The 13,593-nt window shown below is 33.9% G+C and overlaps 1 protein-coding gene across 2 annotated transcripts in view; it reads left to right on the plus strand.

The window, feature by feature from the left end:
- The window catches only part of LOC126737949 (uncharacterized), a 541,322-nt gene that overhangs the window by 407,729 nt on the left and 120,000 nt on the right, over positions 1-13,593 (plus strand). The gene's annotated exons all lie outside the window — the stretch shown is intronic.

Raw genomic sequence — 13,593 nt, forward strand, 5'->3', positions numbered from 1 at the left:
GGAAACAGTTTTAGAGCAGTATCTGAAATGTTTTCAGTTTGTTTCCCCACCAAGCCCATTCCGTCCATTTCAACTATTAAACGTAGAGTCCGAAGGTACCGTCACAGATTTACAGAATACTGTAATACTGTAATACTATAATATTCTGTAAATCTGTAGTACCGTAATAAATAATTGTAAATGTTCAACTCAGGTTATCGAAAATAGAGCCGAAGAAAAAAAGAACAGAGATCTTAATATTCTACTGAGTGTGGAGGAAAACAAGATGGTTAGTACGAGGGTTCTTAGGCAAGAGGTAAATAAACATCATACAACGGTATTGCTCACTTTAAAAAAACACAAATATTATTCGTATAAATTCGAAAAACATCAAGAGCTGCAGGAAGGAGATGAAGAGCGAAGAATGGAATTTTGTTTTGAAATAATGAAAAGAGCAAATAATGCAAATAAATAACGAATATAAGGAATCATATCGTGTGGAAGCATTTGTTAGAAAATGCATATTAGCAGTTGAATTCAACGTTCATTGAGCTATAGACTCACCTAAAAACATCCTTGTTTTGTCGGTTGCATAACACATTTTTTACAATATTTCCGAATCCTAGAAAGGGGAGCTAAGAAAGAGTACGCAAAATTTAAGTGCGTACTCTTTGTCACAGTTATTTATTTTAATTGCTTAGTAACGATAGGCAACTTTAATTAATTTCTGGATATAAATTTCAGGATAGCAAGGTGATTATGGGAAAATATAAGAGGAAAACAAATCGTACGCTGAAATTTACACAATAATTGCTAGACGAGGCGCGATTTAGAATAAACCGGGGGGAAAGCAAGCGTTTAGTTGCTGCTGCCTTGGGTGTTAACGAGTGCTCTTTACGGAAACGATTGAGATTAGGGACTATTCCACAATCTTTGGGGGTTTTAACTCTCGATCAGGAAAAAGAATTGGCGAATCATATTAAAGATCTGGATAACCGATTCTATGGATTGCGCATGAAAGACTTGAAGTCGCTTGCATTCCAGTACGCTGAGCTAAACCAAATAAGGCACAGATTTAATCCAGAGAAAAAAATGGCGGGAAATTACTTGGTTAAAGATTTTGCTAAACGAAACTTGCTGTCTCTTAGAGCTCCCGAAAAAGTAATTTTGGCTAGAGCAATTGGCTTTAATAAGATTCAGTGCAACAGATTTTTTGAAAATTTAAGACAATGTTATGAAAAAACAAAAGCACCAGCTCACCGCATCTTTAATATGGATGAAACCGGGATGTCGACGGTCCCTAACAGAATGTCCAAAGTTTTTGCCCCCAGGGGCAAGAAATTGTTTCAAAAGTGGTTGCAGCAGAACGAGGACAGTTAGTAACTGCTGTGTGTTGTATGGGAGCTTCAGGAGTTTGGGTACCCCCGCTCTTATCTTCCCACGCAAACGTATGAACGATGAACTTTTTATGGATGTCCACCTGGAATTTTATAATTAGTGACAGAAACTGGTTATATGAATTCGGAGCTTTTTATAAGGTGGCTTAGACATTTTCAAGACTACGTAAAATTATCAGAGGATGATCCTGTTGTTTTGATTCTTGACAACCACACATTACATTGTACCCTTGAAGCAGTTAATTTTTCTCGGAATAACTGTATAGTTCTTATATCGTTGCCGCCCCATGGGAGCCACAAAATGCAGCCCCTCGATAAATGCTTTTTTGGTCCATTAAAAACTGCATTCCCAAATGAAAGCGACAAATGGATGATTCAAAACCCTGGTAGACCAGTCACTCTGAAACAATTGTCTAGACTATTTCATGCAGCTTATTCCAAGGTTGCAACAATTCAGATTTGTGAAAAGGCATTTAGTGTTATAGGATTGTATCCTTATAACCCAGATGTGTTTACAGAGGAGGATTTTGCACCTTCAGAGCTAACTGATCGAGCCTTACACATTGAACCAACAAACGATAGGCGACATGAAAATGAACATTCATGTGTTCAAGTTTAAAACAACCACGACTACGACTCCGACGATGATGACAATTTGCCTATTTCAGTTTTGATAGATACGTAAAGAGCCTGTTACTCCGACAGAAATACACGATGCTAGTCTCAAAACACCAACCAAGAATATTGATAGCAGTTGTTTAAATAACTCGATGCCAAATTCAGAATCTATTCAAGGCAGCGAAGATATCGAAAATGTAAAGTCTAAACTGTTTTCTTCCCCTAAAAAATGTGCTCTTGCCGTACCTGGGACATCTAGAGTCACTCCAAAAATGATCGTACCTCTACCAAAGGCAAGACACGAGCAAATTAGAAATGTTCGCTCCAGAAGGTAACAGCAACAACGATAATAATAAAAGCTCTCCTACTTTTAGTATTTAATAAAGATATCGCATTTTTTAGGTCGGAAATATTATCATCTACACCTTATGAAGACTCACTGCAAGAATCCACCTCCCAAAACAAGATGAGCAGCGTTAAAAGGAAACTTACTGACAGCACTAAGCAGAAAAAGAAGAAAATGCCTTCGAAAGCTTTGAGCATCAGCATCAACAGCAATCAAGAAGATTGTGTCGGTCCTGACACCATGAGCAAATGATAGGAATTTTTTAAGAAATATTTGTTTTAACAATGAATGTACATTTACCCTTAACAATGAACCAAATGTTCAGAATTGCCGGTATTGGAGCCAAGAAAATGAACATCGCTCTGTTCATACTTGGACAAAATATCCGCAAAAAACAAATGTATTCATGGGAATTATCGGACACCATATCATTGGACCCTTTTTTATGGACTATAATCTAACAGCTGAAACCTATTTGGACTTATTTCAAAATTAAATTGGACCTGCCTTGGAAGAAGTTGTGATCTGGTACCAAATGGATGGTTGCCCGGCCCATAATGCCCGTATGGTTAGAGAGTGCTTGGAAAATGCTTTTAACGGCAATATTATTGGTCCACGGTACCGAAGACTTTGGCCAGCCAGGTCACCTGATCTTTCACCGAATGACTTCTTTTTGTGAGGTCATTTCAAAAGTGTCATTTATAAAAGTTTAAAATTTAAGAATCTAAACCAGTTACAAAACGCTATTTCGTTAGAATGTAATAAAATTTCCCAATATCAACTTAGTAGCGTTAGAAATGAATTTTATTATCGGTTAGGATATTGTTTAGCTGTTAATGGGGGGTTGTTTGAACATTTGATTAATTGATGTTATTATATAATTCTGTATTATTTTTAAAAAGTTATTGTATTTTATTTTATTTTTCCACACTTAGTAAAATATTAAGAGTTCTGTTCTCTCTTTTTTCGGATCTATTTTCGATCTTCTGAGTTACAATTATTCATTGCAATGTCTTTGGACTCGAATTTACTGCTATTGGTTTAATTATATTGTAAGTATGATATAAATTATTTTTTTAATAATTGATAATAATAATTGTTATTGGCTTAACTTCATCGTTATATTAAATAAAAGTTTAGCTAAAAAAGTAATGTTAACGTGTCTTACTTTGAATGTATGATTGTGAGATTGATAAAACGAAAATAAAAACATTTCTTGTATTCGGCTGTACATCAGATTTGACAAAGTCTTATAACAAATTGTTTGCTGGGCTGGTGTCTGGTTTTACCTGAACGAAAAATTTGGTAATTTTGCAATTACATTTAATTAAATAATTCGAGATTCGCTTATTAAAATTCTTTGAAATTTTGCACGAGCGTTTGCCAGGTTAGTCTCTTCAAAAAGTTATCTCACATTTTTTCTGTAAAGTGTACAGGGAAGCCAATAATTGACCCCCTTAAAATTTACATGGGATTTCCTATGTTCCGCTCAACGGATTCTTTCCTTGCAGAAAACATAATCTTAAACTACACTTTTGGCAAAAAAAAACATGGTTTTACCATGGTGCATAGCCTACATCTTCCTTTCCTTTTTTTATATATGGGAAAATGTCCAATTTGATCATATCTAAGATCGTCAGTTGGTTTTGCAGTTACTGAAACTTTGATCTTTTTTGATGGCTGATCGTTTACAACATCAGATTTTCAAGTTTTGCCTTTTGGTTGGAGTTTACTAGCGATACAGCCCAATTCATTCGAAATTCTTTCAAATTGTCATATTTTAAACGTCCAAGGGCTTCACTGTCTCGTGTGAGCAAAAACCAAGCATTATTAATACAAAGGTCAATAAGTTGTCCGAATATCCTAAGTACCGTGGCTTACAAAATATTTTATAGAGAACGATTCGCATGTCAGATTAGTCTACAGCACTGGTACTGTTGTATAATTTGTGGACATTCCACTTCAACTTTATTTTTTGCCTCTTGGCTGTATCGCATTACTTCAAAAGTTAAAGTGTGTGATACATACGAGCTAGCTAAGGTAACGCACTTTGTTAGTAAGCCCATTGCATTTTACAACGGCAATCTCCGCATTATTATAGACTTTATAATCAAGTCCCCCTACCCTTGTTGAGTAAAAATTTATCTTTTTCCAATGTACTCCCATCCAATAGGTTGGCTCGCACTGTACCGAAGCTGTTTTCAGTAAAAAAATCAGGCGTAAAAAGGTAAGCCAGTTATCAAAATGTACATAACTCTAAGCTGGATCTCTAAATCTTTTACAAAGCTGTATTACTATTTTATCATTCAATCCAAGGTCACGTTTGGTTTCAGAAGAACTCGTATTGGCAAGAGTAGTAGAACCAGTATAAAAAAGTGCTTCAAGATGTTTGTGAAAGCGGGATATCCCCGCTTTCCTCAGTTTTTAAACCTTTTTAACTGGCATCACATCAGAAATATGACTATATCGAAGACTCACTGACCAGTACTCTTCAAAGTATGGCATCCTAACTCCCATAGCAGTTACATAACTATAAAGGCTTTTATTTCATTTGGAGACATGTTTATTGATGTACCGGTTGATAATGTTGAATATATATCTTGTTCGCTCTACAATATACTGAATCATAGGCTCGTCCCCGAATTTCAGAAAATATTGAAGAGGTATAAGTATACCATCTGGAGAATCGGAGTTAATCTCAATAAGCATTTGATAATGCTTAAAATCTTCCTTTTCCCATTATGCACATTGTAGATAATGAGATCATAAGGTCAGCGCCCCTTAACAAACACGAATAAATATCAAAATAAATAAACATTATTTGTGTTTGCGAAAGATTTACCTCTAATGGGCAAGGTATATTCTCAGATACAAATAAAAACACCTATACCTACAGAAACTGCAATGCACGAGCAGCATCGCGGTTGTATCATGAACGTTATCCCGAACGACAGCATCCTGGATACAAAAAGTTTATTGCGGTTCATCGGCGGCTCGCTGAGACAGGCATGTTTAAGACCAAGATGCATGATACTGGTGTTGCTCGAACCGTAAAAACGGTCGAATTTGAAGAAGAGGTGCTTCAGCGAGTTGCCGATGAACCATCAAATAGCACACGTGACGTCGCTAAGAATATGAATACGAGTAACGCTTCTGTCTGGCGGGTACTATACGAGCAACAACTCCATCCTTACCACTTCCAGAAAGTTCAAGGTATGACTGCAACCGATTATCATCCTAGAGTTCAATTTTGTCGATGGCTTCTGGATCACATCATTGCACAACCAAATTTTTTACGATATGTTTTGTGGACCGATGAAGCCTCTTTCACAAGAGACGGTATTTTTAATAGTAGGAATAGCCATCTTTGGGACGAAGAAAATCCTTATGCAATTTTTCCAAGAAAACATCAGAATCGTTGGTCTGTCAACGTATGGGCAGGCATTGTTGATGATTATTTGGGACATACCTTCTACCGGAACGGTTAACAGGACCTATTTATCTGCGTTTCTTGAAGGAAGTTCTCCCAGAACTCCTTGAAAATGTTCCACTAAACATTAGATAGCAAATGTGGTTTCAGCATGATGGAGCGCCGGCTCACTTTGCTGTACAAGTACGCGAGTATGGCTCATCGGTTTGGGCACCGTTGGATTGCCAGAGGTGGAGCAGTTTCTTGGCCTCCTAGGTAGGCTGGAGCAATTTTTTTTCATAATTCCCTAAAGCCTATGTGTAGAAAAGTTGCCTTTTACTACCAGTATTCACCAAAAAAAATCTCAGTTCAATCAACCTAAAACTTCTACTGCCCAAACAGCTTTGAAAATTGGAATTTTCCCAATAGTAAAAAAAATATATATTTAATTTTTTATTATTTTTAATAATATCTTATTAGTAATTATTACTGAATATTTACGTAAAGAAGGTATTACAAAACATTCCCAGAACCAAACAGCAACTCAATATAACGACCTTGAAACAATACTACATGTTCTTTGACACCGCGTTGCGCCGGCTAAGCGCCAACGAGGCAAACAAAGATTAGTTAAACTAAGATAGTTAAAAGATATGGGAATAATTACTACAGAGGATTCATCAAAAATTGTGGACCGCAGTAAAATTCGAAGAGAAAGGGCAAAATCTCGATCTGACCTCAAGAGAAAAGATAAAGAAGAAGGTTCTGAATTCGTATATGGAATATATTTTGATGGAAGAAAAGACCAAACGTTAGTTCAAACTAATGAAGAAGGAATTTCGTCCAAGAAAACGAAGATTGAGGAGCATATAGTCCTAGTTTCAGAAACAGGATCCAAATACATTGAATCATTTGAGACCTGCATCTGGCAATTCGCAAAGTATAAAGAGAAGCATTCTAGAATTTTTGAGCATAATTTTGACGTTTCTAATTTGTGGGCTATAGGTTGTGATGCTACAGCAGTAAATACTGGTAATAAGAATGGAATTATTAGACAACTTAAGCTCTCGCTGAATCGATCCCTACAATGGTTTGTTTGCCTATTGCACGCAAACGAACTACCTTTAAGACATTTGCTGCAACATTTGGACGGAAAAACCACTGGCCCAAAAGGATTTCGTGGCGAGATAGGAAAGCAATTAGAAAAGTGTGAAACCTTACAACCTACAAATTTTAAAAGGATACAAATTACTTTGCCTGAAATTAGTGCTAATCAACTTAGCACCGACCAACAATACCTATATAAAATTTGTAATGCCATTTCAAAAGGTAAGATCTCTTTGAACTTGTCGAAAAGGAATCCAGGTAAAATGGCTCATTCCAGATGGCTTACGACCACAAACCGGATTTTACGATTATATGTCTCCACAGAGAAACCATCACAAAATCTAAGTATTCTAACAGAAGATACAAGCATCTATTTGATATGATTGAAAAATCAAGATTTTTACCAGAAGATTTAATAAAAATCATAGACCCAGTAATTTAAAGGAAAGATTATTGAAGTGTAGGAAAACAGCAAACCAACAGGAAATTGGTTTCAGGAAATAGGTTTGATTTCAAAAAAAAAAAGCGTCAGTTGCTGTATGTGGAAATACAGCAAGGGATGGATTTATAAGGGCACGAATTGCTTCTAGAGCTAGTTTGTCAGTATTCGAGTCAAAAAGTCAATACCTTCAAGTTTTTAATGAAAATTAATCACAAAAGTACAAATAAGGGTGGGAGGGTGGTGGAACTCGATATGCAGCTACCTCCACGCGGTGAGTTCTGGGTTATTTCCATCAAAAATAACAGATTTTCGATAAAAATAAGCGAAGAGCTGCATCACGGCTATAAAAAATATTTTCTTTAACTAATGAAATTTCAAGGTCAAATGGGCAGTAGAAGATGGCAATATTTTAAGCCACTTATTTTTTCTAGAATAGACCATTATACTAGGCAACTTTTCCACATATAGGTCAACTGATTTAAGGATTTTTTTTTTCGATGCCGTTTTCACTCCACCCTACTCCTAGGTCACCTGATTTAACGTCGCTCCATTTTTTCTTGTGGGGACATGTAAAGTCTTTAGTCTACGAAACTTCAGTAGAATCAGAGCTAGACTTAATTGGACGAACAATAGCAGCATTTGAAATCATTCAAAACGAGGATCAAATTTTTAGTGTAGTTCGCCAAAATCATTTGCGGCGTTTAAATCGGTGTATTGAGGTTGGAGGAAGGCATTTTGAACAATTGTTGTGATGGTATCATTTACAAAAGGTAAAAATAAATGCATCAGATCCTATTTAGGTAATTAATATTTTTTCTAAATTTATACGCGTCTTAGGGCCGTAGTGGCGTAGTGACACGTTTCCGGACATGGGTTCCTATACTCAAATGGATTCTACTGTTGCACTGAACAACCCCTAGAAGTTTGATCCCATATTTCTGAAACACCCTGTATATCTACATCTATTAATACTCATCAAATTATATAACTTTACTCCAACTTAACCGAACTTGTATTACTTACGGCTTCTGATATCGCAACTCTCGAATTTGGAAAACTATGCACATACAGTTCAACAAAACAAATTAAAGCTAAAATAAATGACGAGATAGGGTAAACAATAGGCCCTTAATAAAGCTTGTACAGTCAGTAAAGAAATGTGAGTATCAACTCCCTCTCCATTGACGGCTATTTGTCGACTTCTTTATTTCTTTCATTTTCTCCAAAAAAAAGAGGTATAACCATTTTTTCTTAAACAATCGTGGTTTAGAAATATTAATTTTTTTTATTTTAATATTTCTTGGGAATTTGTAAATTATCTTTAGTGCTTTTTTAAAGCCTTTTTACTATGTAAGAGAGAGAGAGATAGAGAGAGAGAGAGAATTTAGGTTTGTAAAGGCGCATCAGCATCTGAGGCCATTTAGCGCTCTGTAAATTTTTTTTTTAATTGTATTATATAGATTTACTTGCTTTAAGAATTCTATTATATTCTTTATATTTTCTTTGTTTGGTTTAAGTATATGTTTTAGGTTAGTGGTGATTGGTAAATTGTGTTTTATTTTAAATGTATGCAGTCTATTCCAATGTGCAAAAATATGTTTTATGGTGAGATTAAAATCGTTGTAAAAGGGGCATATTGGTTGATTTTCCTTCTTTAAGATATATTCATGAGTGGTTTTAGTGTGGCCTATCAGAATTCTAAAAATAATTGATTGGTCTTTTTCTATTTAAATTTACATCTAGCTAAGGTGAAGGTTGTATTTTGATTATCTCAAGGAGCTTATTGTCGGTATCGTCTAAATCTAGTTTGAGTTGAGTTAAATTTTGTATTTTGTTATTTATTTGCAGGAATAAATCTCTGTAGTAAGAGGTATTTGATAGTCTAGAACAAATACCAGTTGGATTTTTTGCCATATTATCAGCTGTTTCATTCCCGTCTATACCTATGTGACTGGGAATCCAGATAAAACTTATATTTTTACCATTTCTATTGCATTTGATTATTTCATTTTGAATATTTATGAATGATGGGTGTTCACCACTATACCTTTTAAGAGTATGTAATGAGCTGAGAGAGTCTGTAGCAATTAAGAATTTATTGAAAGATTATGTTGTTATAAAAGTAATTGCTTCTTCAATAGCATGTAATTCTGCTGTAAGTATACTGTTATTTAAATTTATTTCACAACTTTGTGAGAAATATTTTGAGAAAAAAGCTGATCTGGTATGTGTATTTGTCTTTGATCCATCTGTGAAAATTATGATATGGTCGGAGTAATTATTCTTAATAATGGTGTAAAATTCATTTCTTATAATTTTGTGATGTGTGGATTCTTTATTGAATTTAGTTAGATTTAAGTTTATATCTATATAAAGGTATATCCAGGGTGGAAAGTTATAGTTGGTATGATGGCCTATTTCAGAGAGTTTTATATTATACATTTTGAATGATTTCGTTAGTATTATGTTAGGTGGAATGGTTTGATTGCTTCGAGTATATAAATCTTCTGGTATTTGTATTTGAAATTTTTTTTTATAATGGATGATTTGGTTGACACGATAGTTTGGTTGAATATTTTAGGAGTAGTTGTATGCGTCTGATGTCGAGAGGGGTGATTCCTGTTATACAATTTAAGCTGGTAATTAGACTAGTTGGGAAAGTTCCAGTACACACTCTAAGGCATAGATTTTGTATTGGATTTATTGTATTTATATATGATTTCCTTACAGATGTATAAACTATACTTCCATAGTCTATTTGTGGTCTAATAATGGTAGGTGTATATTTTTAGGAGGGTCTTGTAATCACTCCCCCATTTTGTTTTTAAGTGTTTAAAATGGTCTTTCCAGGTCATTTTATTATCGAAAATTAATCCTAGGAATTTGTTTGATATTACATTAGGAATTCCGGAATTTTGTATTTCAATAATGTTTGTCTTAGGACAGTTTCTTTTTCTACAGAAATGCATTATATTAGATTTATTTGGTGAAAAAGTGAATCCATTTTTATGTGCCCAAGATGTAATGTTATTCATGCTTTTTTTTTAAATTTTCCTTGACATATTTGACTATTCGAAGATGATATATTACTTTGTCATCAGCGAATATTCTACAATTTATATATGGAGGAATAGCTGATCTTATACTGTTTATAGCTATTATAAATAAGGTTGGGCTGAGTACAGATCCTTGAGGAATACCATTTTCTAGTATAAATTTTGAGGAGAGCGTATTTGCTATTCTTACGCAGAAGGCTCTGTTTGTCAAGAAATTTTTTAGGAAGTTTGGTAGATGACCTCTTATTCCCCAAGAAAATAGAGTTTTAATAATATTGTATTTCCATGTGGTGTCAAATGCACGAGTTAGGTCAAGAAAAGTAGCAACAAGGTGATTTTTCTTAGCAAAGTTTTCATATAAATCTAGAGTAAATCCCATTATATGGTCAATTGTAGATTTCCCCTTGCGAAAACCAAATTGATTTGGATCAATGAGGTTGTTTTTTTCTAAGTACTATAAAAATTTATTATTCTTTCTAAAATGTTGCTTAAATGGTTTGTAAGGATTATAGGTCGGTAGCTTTCTATATTGGTATGTGGTTTCGCGGGTTTTACAATTGGGATTAGAGTTGAATGTCTCCATGGATCAGGGAAAGAATCTGTGGACCAGATGTAATTATAGTACTTCAGTAGTTTATGTAATGCTTCATTTGGGAGAAAAACAAATTTAAAATTAAGTTCATTGTCAGCTTATTTGATATTATTATTAATAATCTCGCAGAGGATTTGCTATTAATCGTTAATATAGTATATCGATTACTCTATACAAATCTATGCCATAAAGTTTAATTAGCGCCTTAAAGCTTAATTTTTAGCATTTATTTAGTACTATTTAGTGTTAACAGTTATATGCAATATGCAGGAGACTCAGGCTGGTATATCTCTGAGAAGCATCTATGATATTAATTGATTTCGTATCTTTGTAGACCTCACAACTTTTTATTTATAAAACTCTGGATTTAAAGACTCTGGATTTAAGTCTTCACAAAGAAATACAACTGTGCGATTGAGACAAACGTCTTTTTCTGTCAGCAAAAAATACCATAAGCAGAAATCTTAAAGAATTTTGTTATGACTTAAAACTGTCTTTATTTTTAAAATAACAGTTTCTACAACAAAAATAGTAGAAAATGAGTTTTCCGGTTTTTTATAATTTAAGGATTAATATCTGGTTGGATATTTTTAATAAAAATTCGGTTTATATTAAATTTATGGTATTAATGTATAATTTAAAAAATGGTTACACTGAGCTGTTATTCCCATTGGTACACTTTATTAATAAACGTTTTTTAATTCAAATTGTTTTAATATTGAAAAAAATAATTAGAAATTTCTATTTGGAGTCTGGTGTTGTAGTGGTTCTAAAAAAATCTGAAAAATTTTACCAAATATAAAAAAAAAAAAAATTTAACCTTAAATTGCATATCTGGATTTCATATCTTTAACAATGCTATAAATACTATAAGCAGTGAATTTACCTCCGGAAAAGGAAAACTCTATTACAAAAAATAAATATTCCTTATGAAAACTTAATATGTATCACAAACATAATTCATCTACTGTAGTATCATCAAATACAAAGAAGAAATCAAAATTGCATTAAAAAAAGTTACAGCAGCACAAAACGTCGTTTTTAATTTAATGTTTCGCTAAGCATTCTGGAATATGAATTCCTTTATTAATTTGATAAATTTTATATTAAGATTTACCAAACTTTTATTTATGTTTCCTTTCTTCAATGTATAAAAATATTTAAATAACGTAGCACGGTATATTTTTTTAATAAAATATAAATATATCAGCTGATTTAAATAGAGGGTGTTAATTAATTGAGTGCCAATAATACAGAATGCGATTTCTTGGGTAGTTTAAAAAATATATATCCTAAACCTCTTAGTTTTTGAGCTACAGAGTATTAAAGTTTTAAGGAAAAATAATTGTGTACTTTGTAGCGCGTAACTCGGTTCAAACCAATTTATTTCCAACCCGTGTGAGTCATACCTAATATCCAACCACAAAAAAAATTACTAAGTCCAGACAAGCAAATTTTGTTTTAAAAGATTCAGAGATTTGGTGGCCGCCAGCTTTTAGACAGTGGAGAAGGTAGTGGGAGAAATTTTAATAAGAGCGCCACTTGATTTAAATATTTTACACCAAACCCTGATATATTATGATGGTAATATAAGCCCCCCTTAATCAAGAAAATGATGACCTATATTTATGCTTGTACCTAGATCCTAAAAGCTGAAAATAATTTGGGAAAAACTCAAATAACAATCTATAGGTCCACCAGATTGATATAATCATCCAGGAATTTACATAGTCACTTCCACTTATATAAGAAAATTAAATTCCACTGAGATATTTAAATTTAGATAATTATTCAAAATGTAATACTGTAGTAATTTTAAGTAAATAAAAAACATTGATAAAAGAATTAAGAGCTACTTGAGGTATGCTTAAGGCGAGGAAAAAAAACAAATCCGCACTGAACTACTGTTCAAGGGGAAAATCCAAAACGTGATCACGTGTTGTTTACAAGAAGTATATGTTTGAAGCCTAATTCACAATACCTCACTGGCCCTAAAATACCTTTTACAAACTCTAGTCAAGTCACATTACTCTAAATAAAACTTTTAAATGGTAAGGTTCGACTTTGAAAGCCTATTAATGTAGTAGTAGCCGATCCCTTACAAGGTGATCCAGGCTCAATGTCAAAACCAATTATGTCGATGGTCGACTCAAATGAAAACCCTCAGGTTAATGTTAATAGACTTAGCAAGAACCCCTTAACGTTTTTGTTTTACATAAAAGAAAATAAACCCATAAAATTCAAATTAATAAATCAACCCCCAACCCTAAATCAAACCGTTCAATAAGAAAAAAATGAAATAAAATGTGCAAAAACTTGCGTGTCCTCTAATCTCTTGTGTATTTTGGCTAAGGTAGCTTAACTCGACAGCTCTGGAACCAGTCAGCTACAACCAGGGTAACGACCACATGGGCAAGTCGATTTCAGGCAAGTTCCAATCTAAAATCGCAGAGCCACAGTACGATGCTCAGTCCAGGCTGTGTTGAGGCTCACTTCAGCCGGTTGCCAACAGTGTTGGGATGACCAGAAGAAACCAGAGAATAGGAAGAGACCAGAGAATAGAGGAGAGAGTGAGAAAAAGGAGAGGCCTCTAAGGTGGTGAGCGAGGCCTAGAGTCTCGTTTTGTGGTTAGAAAATTTCAAAATCC

Source organism: Anthonomus grandis, chromosome 1, assembly GCF_022605725.1.
Source record: "Anthonomus grandis grandis chromosome 1, icAntGran1.3, whole genome shotgun sequence".
In the NCBI taxonomy this organism is placed as follows: domain Eukaryota; kingdom Metazoa; phylum Arthropoda; class Insecta; order Coleoptera; family Curculionidae; genus Anthonomus; species Anthonomus grandis.